Source organism: Mustela nivalis (genome assembly GCF_964662115.1).
Source record: "Mustela nivalis genome assembly, chromosome: 7".
NCBI lineage: Eukaryota > Metazoa > Chordata > Mammalia > Carnivora > Mustelidae > Mustela > Mustela nivalis.
In genome coordinates, this window is record NC_139026.1 from 86,870,323 (window position 1) to 86,883,235 (window position 12,913).

General features: G+C 45.9%; 1 protein-coding gene across 1 annotated transcript in view; it reads right to left on the reverse strand.

Moving 5' to 3' along the window:
- ADCY6 (adenylate cyclase 6) overlaps positions 1-11,504 on the reverse strand; it is a 33,623-nt gene extending 22,119 nt beyond the window's left edge. The window contains exons 1-2 of the mRNA XM_082741123.1: positions 11,396-11,504; positions 1,834-1,916 (exon numbers count right to left, since the gene is read on the reverse strand). The gene's annotated coding sequence lies outside the window, so the exon portion shown is untranslated. The remainder of the gene's footprint in view (positions 1-1,833; positions 1,917-11,395) is intronic.
- Positions 11,505-12,913: the final 1,409 nt, after the last annotated feature.

Below are 12,913 nucleotides of genomic sequence, written 5' to 3' on the forward strand. Positions count from 1 at the left end.
CTGCAGGGAATCTGCTTCTCCCTCTCTCCCTGTTCCTCCCCTAACACCCCCACCCCCACTTGTGCTCACGCTGTCTCTCTCTCTCACTCTCTCAAATAAATAAATAAAATCTAGAAAACAAGAACTTTTTAAAAAAGATATGTTTATTTGAGAGAAAGCACATGTGCATGAGGGGGGCAGTTTGCAGAGGGAGAGAGAAACCTCCAGCCAACTCCAGTGTGGGGATCCCACGCTGGGCTCTATCCCAGGACCCTGAGATCATGACCTGAGCCCAAATCAAGGCAGCTGCTCAACGACTGAGCCACCAAGGCGCCCCTTTAAAATTTTATTTTTAACTAATCTCTGCACCCAAAGTGGGTCTTGATCCCACAATCCTGAGATCAAGAGTGGCACTCCCTACCCACTGAGCCAGCCAGGTGCTCCTAAAATGGGAATTTTAAAAGACTCTACTAAAATAAAATTAATATAAAATATTTTTTAAAATTAAATAGGGATAAAATTATCTGCCTCGTCTTTCTCACAAGATTTTAAGGCTCAGATAGAAAAATGTTCGAAAATGGGAAATGAGAAAGGGTCTGATTATTCTGCCATGTATGATTCTCTGTTATGCCCACCTGGCCTATTATTTGGCCTTTGGGGCCTCTTCACCTGACTTCTTGCTTCAAGTAGCCAGTGTTTTCACCCCTATCCACATTTCCTCTCCTGGGGCTCCTGTGTGGTTAAGTTGGTTTATTAGCTGCCTTCATCTTTGGTCATGATCCCAGGGTCCTGGGATGGGTCGCGTTGGGCTCCCTGCTCTGTGGGCAGCCTGCTTCTCCTCTACCACTTGTGCCCTCTAGCTCTCTCTCTGTCTCCCAAATAAATAAATTATAATCTTTTTTAAAAATTTCCTCTCCAACCTGAAGCCAGTACTGCCATTTACCTCTAAGAATAATATATTCACGGGCCACATACTGAAATACAAAAAACAATTGAGAAAAAAAAATTATGAAATTTTGAAATTTGCCTTTAAAAAAAGGGAAGGAGGGCACCTGGGTGGCTCCATCCCTTAAGTATCTGCCTTCCGCTCAGATCATGATCCCAGGTCCTGAGATCCAGTCCTGATCCTTGGGGAGCCTGCCTCTCCCTCTGACCTTCCTCCCACTCGTTCTCTCAATCTCTCTCTCTCTCTTTCTCTCTCTCTCAAATAAATAAATAAAATCTTAAGAAAAAAAAGAAATTTTGAAATTTGTATGCATCTATGTGCATTATAAATTTTTATACTTTGGAATGGAAGGCTTTGTCCTTCATTTTATTTTGGAATGCAAACAAACTTGGACACCAACCAAGTAAGCTGGAGAAATGTGCTAATCTGGATCCATCTCTGGGTCCATTCAGCCCTGCAGGCCTCTACAGTTCTGTGTGTGGCTGGTGTGTTCATCTGGCCGTCTGAATTCCACTGCCGCTTGCTAGAGGACAGAGTCACCAGCCCCGCCCCCCCCCCCCCCCGCTTTTTTTTGCTCCTCAACATCAGCACCTTATACATAGGCTCTCTTATAGGTCGATAGACTGTCTGGTCCTTAAAAATGATTCCAGGCTCTTAGTCCATAGATAGGAAACATGAGCTAGTCCTAGGCATATGGGAAACACTCAATTATTGAATTCTTTAACTTACAAGACATCAGAGCAGGAAGGGGTCATAAAAATGATCTAATTCATCTGCTATCCTTTTCGTAATTTTAACAGCAAGCACCCATAGCATTTACTAGGTGCCAAGTTCTCTTCAAAGCCTTTGCCATAAAATAACTCATCAATCCTCATAAAGCTGCCCAATGCTATTATTATCACACTCACCTTAAACATGGGAAAAATGAAGGCACAGTGGGGTCCAATAATGGAGACTTTGAGACAGTGGTTCTCAGACTTACTCCAAGCCCCTGGAAGAAATGATACTTTTAGCAACACACGATGAAATAATAACATATTAAAATAACTACTCAGCTTGTGCTCTGCTAGATCTGACAGAGTCTAGAATCCCAGGCACCAGCGATTGAGGGAGAAAAAAATTGGAAAAACCTTAACAGTGAGAAAATGCTACCAATTTTTTTTTTCTTTGAAGTAGGATAAGATGGCTATTACTGAATTTCCAGGACAGAACACCTTGATCCAACTTGGGGAACACCAGCCTCGCTGAGCCTAGTTTAAGAACCATGACAATAAGTAAAATATTCAGAAAGGACCACCCTGTGATGATGGGCACCTGGCATGGACTATTTCTATTTCTCCCCATCTAGCTTGGTCTCAATGACCTTGCCCATTCCCTAGTTCCCCACCATTCATTCATTCAAACATTCCTTGCACGAATATTTACCGAGTACCTAGTATGGCCAGGTCCCATTCTATTAATAGGCTCTATGGATACAGTAAGCAGACTGGCTCTCAGTCCTCATGGGGTTGCCTTCTAATGGGAGGAGTCAAGAAACAAAGGAACAGATGAAAAGTTAGTTGACGGAGATAAGTGCCATGATGACAATTAGGAAGAAATGGGGATGGGTAGGAAGTGACTGAGAGAGAAGCCTCAGCTGGATGGTCAGTGGCCTCTCTGAGGACGGGACGTTCACCCAGAGACCTGAATGACAAGGAATCAGCCATGCGAAGAATCTGGGTGAAGAGCATTCCAGGCAGAGGGAAAAACTCATGCAAAAAGTCCTAAGGCAATAGCAAACTCACTGTGCCCAAGAAACAGGAAGAAAGTCAGTGAGGCTGAAGGCCAGTGTGTTGGAAGAAGAGAGTACAAGATGAGGTCAAAGAGGGAGGCATGCCCTAGCTAGTATAGCAGTTCACAGGCCAGGGTAAGGAGTTTGGATTTCATTCAAAGTGTAATGAGAAGCCTTTGGAAGATGTTAAGCTGGGAAGTGGCATGATCCGATTTATAGTTTTAAAAGATCATTGGCTGATGGGTACAGAATAAATCGAAGGATCAAGAGATGCAAAGGTACCTACTTAAGAAGCAATCACAGTGGTACAGGGAGAAAGAGCAGTGGCTTGGATAAGGATGGCAACTGTGGGCTGTTGAGGAGAAGGACTCAGGAAATGTTTTGGAGTTGGAGTACCCTCGAGCCTGCCTTGGTTCCCTCTGCATGGCTTATTCATATCAAATAATTGTCAACAACCAACAAATATTCATTGAGCAGCTACCATATTCCAGGCATGGTGCTAGGAAATGAAAGTTACAGTCCAGAGGAGAAGACAAATTACCTCTTCCTGCCCTATTGACATAGAAAGCTCTAGGTTGGGAAAGCCACTGCCCATCCCAACCCTGCCCCATTTTCAGGGCCAGAGGCACACCCCTCAACCCCACCCCTGCACTCTACTCCATTGTTGAGCTGGGGCTCGTGGGGTGGGGGGAGTGTTTACAGTTGGAGAATTGATGCCATAAAAATGAGTCCAAAGGTTCTCCTGAGATCTCAGAGCAAAGACCAGGGGAGACCAAAGCCCCAACTGTAAGGAGAGGGTGCAGCCAGGGCCACGAGAACAACAGAAACCTGTTGGTGCCCACACCACTGCTCCTTCTTCTCTGGGTCCTCAAGGCCCAGCCTGCAGAGAGCCCTAGTCAAGGCTGACTTCCTCAGCCTTCTCCACCTTTCCACATAATTCTGCAGCCCCCAAAACCTCTTGCTCCCTTAGTAGATTTCTGAGTCTCGTGTGCCCTCTGGTGGCAGGTTTCTGACATTGCAACCCATAGTTACTCTTCCCAGTTTCTCACTGCTTGATCTTCTCTGGCTTCCTGCTGGGGAGGGGGTGAGGGGGTGGGGAGGTGGGGGGCGGGGGAGGGCAGTATGGGAAATTCGGAAATCCTGGGAAATGCTGCTAATGTCATTGCATTAAAGCAAAGGGTTATGAACTGAGCCTTAGGGGCATGAACCAGTCTTCCACCTAGGGCCAGATTTGTCTTTTGTTTATAAACTGAATAAACTTTCTTTTTTTTTAAAGATTTTATTTATTTATTTGACAGACAGAGATCACAAGCAGGCAGAGAGACAGGCAGAGAGAGAGAGGGAAGCAGACTCCCCACTGAGCAGAGAGCCCAACATGAGGCTCAGTCCCGGGACCCGGAGATCATGACCCGAGCCGAAGGCAGAGGCTCAACCCACTGAGCCACCCAAAAGCACCCCAGAACTATTTTTTTTTAAGATTTTATTTATTTATTTGACAGAGGGAAAGAGAGGGAGCACAGGTAGGCTGAGAGGTAAAGGGGGGCGGGGACCAGGTTCCCTGCTGAGCAGAGAGCTCCATCCCAGGACCCTGGGATCATGACCTGAGCTGAAGGCAGAGGCTTAATCCAACTGAGCCACCCAGGCAGCCCCCTGAATGAACTATTTTTGAGCACTGACTGGGAGCTGATCCCAAGTACCAACATATGCAAAGCTGACCCAAGCTCAGGCGATCAGGCTATCAGGCACTCCACTAAGGACTTTGAGTCTGGAGCTGGTGACGTGAAGAAGCTAGAGCAGTTTACAATTTATTCTGCTCTCAGCAGCTGTGCCTCCAATGACAGTGGCAAAAGCCTCCAAAACCAGACCCTTCCACGGTTCCTGCTGCCTAATTTCCCTCTGTTCCTGCCTGCTTTTAAAGCCTGGCTAGTGGGGCGCCTGGGTGGCTCAGTGGGTTAAAGCCTCTGCTTTCGGCTCAGGTCATGATCCCAGGGTCCTGGGATCGAGCCCCGTGTCGCCTCGTGTCACCTCGTGTCGCCCCGTGTCGCCCTGTGTCGCCCCGTGTTGCCCCGTGTCGCCCCGTGTCGCCTCGTGTCGCCCCGTGTCGCCCCAGGTCAGGCTCTCTGCTCAGCAGGGAGTCTGCTTCCTCCTCTCTCTCTCTGCTGCCTCTCTGCCTACTTGTCATCTCCTACTTTGGACAATGTTCTTGGAGCCTTGGTTTCCTCCTCAGTAAAAAGGGATGATAAAATGACTTCTACGTGCAAGGCTGTTTTATTAAATGTGTGTATTAGTTAACTTATTGCTACATAACACATTACCATACATTTGGCATCTTAAAACAACACACACTTACTATCTCATAGTTTCTGTAGATCAGGAGTAGGGACACGTCTAAGCTGGGAGCTTTTGATTTCAGGATCTCACCAAGACACAAAGCATCAGCTGGGACCATAGTCTCATCTGAGGCTTGAATGAGAAAGAATCCAACTCCAGTTCTCGTAGTTGCTGATGGGACTCAGTTCCTTCAGGTCGTTGGATGGGGGGCCTGGGCTGCTCCGACATGACAGCTTGCTTCACCAAAGCCAGCAAAGGAGAGAGTCTGCTAACGAGATGGAAGCCGTAATTTCTGATAACCTAATCACAAAAGTGTCATCCCAACACTTTTGCTGTGTTCTACAAACTAGAAGCAAATCACTAGGCCAGCCCACACACAAGATGGGAGATTACCCAAGGGCATGAATACCAGAAGAGAAGAATCATTCTGGGGCCATCTTGGAGTTATCCCACCACAGTGAGGGAGCTGTTACCATTTAAGACCTTGTTCAAAATCCTACTTCCTTCGCAAGGGCTTTTCAAACCCATCAAAAATTAATTCAAGGGTGCATGGGTGGCTCAGTGGGTTAAGCGTCTGCATTCAGCTCAGGTCATGATCCCAGGGTTCTGGGATCGAGTCCTGCATTGGGCTCTCTGCTCAGCGGGAAGCCTGCTTCCTCCTCTCTCTCTCTCTGCCTGCCTCTCTGCCTACTTGTGATCTCTGTCAAATAAATAAATAAAATCTTTAAAAACTTAATTCAAATTCCCCCTTTACAAACAGAGAAGCTTAGAGGTGTACTAGATATTTGATGAAATTATTTCTAACTGTGTTGGGGAGATAATGTTATTTTGGTGCTGTAAGAAATTGTTCTTTTTGAGAAAGACCCCTGAAGTATTTGGAGATAGAATATCATAATGCCCACTCTTTTCCTTAAAAAGTTTTAAGAGTAGTACGGAGAGAGTCAGAAGGTCATTCTCCCTTTGTTTCCCAATCTCCCTGACTAAGCAGTTACCATGGAAAAAGTTGCTTCGGCATGTGCCAGAAATGGTCCAGGAAGCCAGATTTATATACGTATGTAAGAGGTGAGCATATATTTAATAATACAGTTTTTTAAAGGAATGCTATTGAAAGTATCAAACGTTCTCATCTCACAAGCCCAAGAGGGCTCCTGTGTTAGGGCTGTGAATGTACACTCACAGATAGATTCAAACTCACTAAAATTCTTCTATCAATCCTGAACAAAAGAATGTGGAGTGGAGACAGTTGTCACTGATATTGTCAATAGATATTGTCATCAATAAAAAAGTGGTATTTAGCCTATGGGACAACCCTTTCTGCATTGTGCCTGATCCTTCAGATCAGGAAGAAAAAGGATCCTGGAGAAAATCCAGGGTGTAGAACGAGCTTGCAGAAATCAGTTATCACCCTGCTGATTGCCAGGACCGTCACACAGACGTGTAAGGCAGACATTCGGGACAAGTATCCTCTTTTGATTTGCTTTTGAAATCCCGTCTCAGCCCTTAGCTCAGGACGTGGTCTCAGGGGAAGGGAAGGGAGGGGAGGAAGATGCTCAGCTTGACTCAGGCTTGATCCGTGGCTCATAGCCTCTGCAGCAGGGAGTGGGAGCCCCTGTTCACTTCCTATAGCCTCAGCCCTGGGAAAATGATGGACAACAGTGGCCTTTCCCTTTTAGGTCTCTTCTCCAGTCTCCTCCTCTTCCTCCTTTCCGTTCCCCTCCTTTCTCTCCTCCTCTCTCCAGGTGACATCCTCCATGATTAAGAAAAATGCCATGAACACCACTTTAACCCAGTGATCAAATTTAACATCATCAAAATTGGGACAAACTGACATCAGACGCCCCCAGTGGGATGTACTGGGAAGGACACTAGTATTCTTACCAAAAATGTTTAAACTGAATCTGACCACAAAGAATCAAATTGAGGTATATTTCTAAAACATTGGCCTGTTCTATTAAAAAATATCAATATTAGAGAAGAAAAACCCAGCTGGGAAACTGTTACGGTTTTGTTTTGTTTTGTTTTTAAAGATTTTATTTATTTATTTGACAGAGAGAGAGAGATCACAAGCAGGCAGAGGCAGGCAGAGGGGGAAGGAGGGGAAGCAGACCCCTTGCTGAGCAGAGAGCCTCATGTGGGGCTCTATCCCAGAACCCTGAGATCATCTCCTGAACTGAAGGCAGAGGCTTAACCCACTGAGCCACTGAGCCACCCAGGCACTCCTACAGTTTTAGGGAAACTAGAGAGACATAACTAATCTGGATCCCAGATCTTTTTTTTTTTTTTTTTTTTTTAAGTCGTCAGGACATTGTTGGGACAAATGAGAAAATTTGAAAAGGATTATATATTAGATAACATTGTAACAATGTTCAATTTCCTGAGCATGATAACATTTTGTGGTTATGTAGAAATGTCTGTTCTTGGTAAGCCCATGACGTATTATTTAGGAAAAAAGTTGATGTCTGCGATCAGCTCTCAAACAGTTCAGGAAAAACACCTAACAAATATGGGGAAGTGCTAACAACCTGTGAGTCTAGGCGAAACTGGATTACTCTTGCAACTTTAAACCTACAGAAAGGTTAAAAAATTTTCAAGATAACAATGTGGTGGGGCAGGGGGAGGCGCCTGGGTGGCTCAGTCATTAAGCATCTGCCTTCAGCTCAGGTCATGATCCCAGGGTCCTGGGATCCGGCCCTGCATCGGGCTCCCTGCGAAGCCTGCTTCTCCCTCTCCCACACCCCCTGCTTGTGTTCCTTCTCTCGATGTCTCGCTCTCTGTCAAATAAATAAATAAAATCTTTTTAAAAAAATAAAATTTGGGGGAAACGCCAGATGCCAGCTCAGAGTTTTAATGCCAGCAGGAAAATACTTCTGAGGAAAGTGACAATGTACCGTAGTTCCTCTAAATTTCAGGTGGGTGTTAGGGGGAGTGCAACAGTGAACATTTACTCAATACACACATTGAACGCTAGGTACCTGCCCAGCAGGTGCACTGAAAAATATTAACTGAGAAATAATTTGAGGGGCATGGGCTTGGCTCAGTTGGTTAAGCAGCTGGTTCTTGATTTTAGCTCAGGTCATGATCTCAGGGTCTTGGGATAGAGCCTCCACGTCAAGTTCCATGCTCATCAAGGATTCTGCTTGTCCCTCTCCCTCTGCCCCTCTCCATGCTTGTGTTCTCTCTCTCTCTCTCTCTCAAATAAATAAATAAAATCTTAAAAAAAAAAAAAAGAAAGAATTTGATATTTGTCATTTTCCTCTAAACATGAGATTTGTCATGGAAATTTCCAGAATTTTGTTAGATTTAAATTTTTTTACAGTTGAATTGTTTGTTGAATTGTTTTTCACTGCACAAGGATTGTCATAATCTTTTTCATGCTTAGGGCATCTTAGTGTGCCCACCCACCCACCAAGGCAAACAGACTGGGAGCTGGGAGGCAGGGAAACCAGGAAGGTAGGCATTCAAGGGGGCTGAAAAATTGTAGAAAGCCCTTTGGAATTGGGTAGCAAGATATGCAGAGAGTCCAGATCTGGGAGCCCAGGGATGAAGCTAGCTGCAGTGGGAATGGAAAGTTTATACTCGAGTCTATCCTGGACTGTTCTACAGTTCATGCATTGTCATTGTTTATTTTCTTTTTGTTCTTCCTTAATATTAGGTAAAGTTTGTTTGCTTCAAGCAAATGTAAGCCTCTCAACTATGCCGAGAAGAACCAGGACAAAGGGATTATGCTGCCCTTGGGGGAAAAGAGAGCTTTTCTGAGCTGCCCCCTTGGCCAACGTGTTTTGTCGAAAATTTATTTTTCCCTACCCTCCATCTCTCTTCCCTTCACTCCTCCTGCCCTTTCCCTTCTCTATCTCACCACACAACCACCTTTCTCCATCCCAGTGTGGTAGAATGAACTCATCAGTTGGGGCTGTGAAGTCAAGGAGACCTGCATTCCAATCAATTAGAATGTGGCATGGACAAATCTTAAGACATATTCTTCCTTTCAACAAACATTCATTAACACCTACTAGGTAGCAGGCATGGTTATAAGGACCAGGAACCAGGGTAAGTTGAGAGGACAGACAAGTGTCCTTCCCTCAGGCCATTTGCATTCTCCTTCTGGGAAGCGGATAGTAAGACAAATGAATAAGACAACTATATATCACAAAAAGTGTGTTGCAGAATCTAGTTATGTCTTATATGAATTAACTATGACATTCTGGAAGAAGGAGAACTAGGGAAACTATAAAACAGCTCAGTGGTCACCAAAGGTTGGGGGAGGCTGAACACAGAGAGATTTTAGGACAGTGAAACTAGTCTGTATGATATTATAATGATAGATGTCATTACACATTTGTCAAAACCCATAGAACATCCAACACCAAGAGTGAACCCTAGCGGAGATGTATACTTAGGATGCTAGTAATGCATCAAAATCAGACTCTGTCAATTTTAATAAATGTACTACACTGGTGGAGGATTTTTTTTTTTTTTAAGATTTTAATTATCGGGGCACCTGGGTGGCTCGGTGGTTTAAAGCCTCTGCCTTCGGCTCAGGTCATGATCTCAAAATCCTGGGATCGAGATTGGGCTCTCTGCTCAGCAGGGAGCCTGCTTCCTCCTCTCTCTCTGCCTGCCTCTCTGCCTACTTGTAATCTCTGTCTGTCAAATAAATAAATAAAATCTTAAAAAAAAAAAGATTTTAATTATCTAGTGGCGGGGGGGGGGGGGTGGCTCAGTAAACATCTGCAAGATACAGCTTACCCTACAATCTAGCAATTCCATCTCTAAGTATATATGTCCAAAGCGATGAATTCATATATCAACCAAAAAACACATGTTCAAGAACATCCATAGCAATTTTATTCATTGCAGACAAAATTGGAGTCATCCTAAATGTCCAAGAGGAGAATGGATAAATAAGTAATGATATAATCTAACAATGGACTGCTACACAGCATTAAAAGAGAGTGAACTGCTGAGAAATGCAACAATCTCAAGAATATAATGTCATGGGAAAGCCTCCAGATACAAAAAAGTACACACTGTATGATCCTTTTTCTTTGAAATTCAGGAACAGGCAAATCCTGATAAGAGACTGAACAGCCTTTGCCACTGGGGGCTGACAGGGCGGGAGGAAAGCCCCTGGGCTGGGGAATGTCATAAACCTTGACACAGATATAGAGATACACAGGCCAAAAAAAAAAGATCATTGAGTTATACATTTAATACTTTTGCTTTTTATACAATTGTTAGCTGTCAATTTTTTTTAAGTTAAGGAAAGGGGTGCCTGGGTGGCTCAGTGGGTTAAAGTCTCTGCCTTCAGCTCAGGTCATGATCCCAGGATCCTGGGATCAAGTCCTGCATTGGGTTCTCTGCCTGCCTCTCTGCCTACTTGTGATCCCTGTCAAATAAATAATAAATAAAATCTTAAAAAAAAAAAAAAAGATGCTTACCCTTAAAAAAAAAAAAGTTAAGGAAAAAATCTGAAAGGATCACACAAAAAGTATTAATAGTGTTATTTTCTGGGTGCTGGGAATGCTGTTTGGATTTATTTTGTCATGTTCTTTATCTGTACTTTTAATTTTCTACAATACATAAGTACTCCTTCTGTAATAATAAAAGGCTAGTTTTTAAAGGGCATTCCAAATACTCCATAATATTATTCATGCTGTCTGGCAGGGGCGGGTGTTGGGGGGAGTGGGAGGCAGAGGAGGTGGGGAGGGCTGAGAGGTGGGGGGGCTGCAGAGGAGGAGGAGGGGGGGGTCAGCCAAGAGACGTACTTGCTGAATTATTCCTAAAGGAGAGAGGGGTGTGGCCACACAAATTACAGAGGAATGAAGTACTAATCACTATGGCATCCGGGTGTGGGGGACTTTTGAGGAGAAATCTCCAGGGCTGAGCACATGGAAGGTCAGCGTGGAGCTGAGGACCCAGCCCACACAGGGTAATGGAAAGAACCCAGGAGGTAGAATCTGAAAGATCTGGGTCTGACGCTCCATCAACCATGGACGGACTGTGGCCTTTCAAAAGTCATTTGGCCCCAGATGTGGAAAGACTAAGAGCTGGTCACAGTGCGGGTTCTGTCCACCGCCTGCTGCTTCCTTGCACATGACAGGCTCACCCAAGAATAACAACTAACATTTCCGTAGCGATTTCCATTTTATGAAATACAATCGTTCCTGTCGAATTCTCACAGAACCTCTCCTTAAGCAAGCATTGTCCTTTCCCCTTTGTAAAGGTAAAAAACAACACCGCCACAACTCCGTTTCTGAGATACTAAGCGGCTTGCCCACAACTACTAAGTGACAGAATTAGAACGTGCCCTCTGGTTTTCAGTCTCCAAGCCCTGTCTTCTTTGCACCACAGCCAGCCAGCCAGCTTACCCGGGACTCCTGAGCCTAGCTGCACAGTCCCTGTGTTCCCAGCACTGGCACAGCACTGCTCCCAGCAGCTCTGCACTCTCCATTCTCAGCAGGATGTCATTTCCCAGGGAGGGAGGGAGGGCGGGCTCTGCAGAGAGCATCCCCGAATGACCTAATACCCTTCCTGGTGCTGACTCCAGGTCAAAGAAGGATCCAGACTCCTTCTGGCTCTGTGTTAGCTAGATGTGCGTCGGCAGTCGCTGGGGTCAACTGCCTTCCAATCTCACTGCCCAATCTGGCTTCAGGGCAGCTGTCCACTCCCTCGGCCCTCCGGATTCCTGAGGAAGGGCCACAACTGTTTGCCAGCGGTCTTCCCTCCTCCCCAGGAGGCTTCTCCCCCAGAGCTCGAGGCTGTACCTCCTCTTCTCTACCCAGTTCCCGCCTCTCCTTCATACCCCCATCTCTCATGTCCCTTGGAGCTGGTGAAGAAGCAGTGAGCAGCAGAGAGAAGAGATGGGGGACCCAAGGGGCAGCAGCTATGAGCGGTTAACATTATGCTCTCTTCAATAATTCATTCCATGTCCTCATTCTGAGCTTGCAATGGGTACCCCACTGGGATCTGTAAATTGAGAGGGGTGGCAGTCGCAAGGGGCAGAGGGCTAGTGAGAATAAGCAGAAGGGTACCTTCTGAGCCTTCTCAAGGCCATCTTCATCCCCTTGCTGGCAGACCCTCCTCCTAAGGGATGCCCATGTCCCTTTTGCCCCAGACTTTGAAAGCCCTGGGATGTTTCAGCTGCCCCTGCTTGGGGAACTCTCCCGGCAAAGAGCTCTGACCATTTAGGCCAGTAATCTGAGTCAAACATTTCAGACCGCCTCCCAGGGATTCCCACCCCCACCCATCTCTTCTCAACCCCAGCTTCCATGGCTAACCTCTGATGTTTACAAAGCTCATAAACATGTGGAAGTGAAGGAAGGATTTGAACTGGCCCCTTGGGGTGCACTGTGATTCAGAGTCCTAAAGTATTGAGGGTTTTGGCAAGAGAAGAGAAAGCAAGGGAGGTGTAGGCCAGGCTCCCTTCCCCAGGCTACCCTAGGGATCCTGCTGCTAATCCCCCTTCCTCCACCTGCCACAGCCCTGCCGTTCTTCTCCTGTCCTAGCCTCCTTCCCGACTCCTGCTCATCCTGGGGAACGGGAATCACCAATCACACGCAGTGGATTTGGAGGGTAATTGAGGTCTAAAAATAAACCAGCATGTACCAAGCGCGTGCCAGGTGCCAGGCTGAGCCAGACTCTGGGTAGCAAGAGAACGAGAGCGACGCTCCTCAGCCCTCTCACCTCCCCTCCTTCCTGGGTACAAGAAGGAAACCCCAAATCCACAGAGCAGTCACACTGCCTGTGCCAGAGCTGGCAAGAGTTGGGTCTCCAAGCCATAACTAAGAGACCAGTCTCTCCAGAGAGGCCTGGTGTGGGAAGGAAGGTGCAGTCTTGCTGGGCACTGTCAGCAAGAAACCCTTCAGACATATTTATAGCAAATGCTG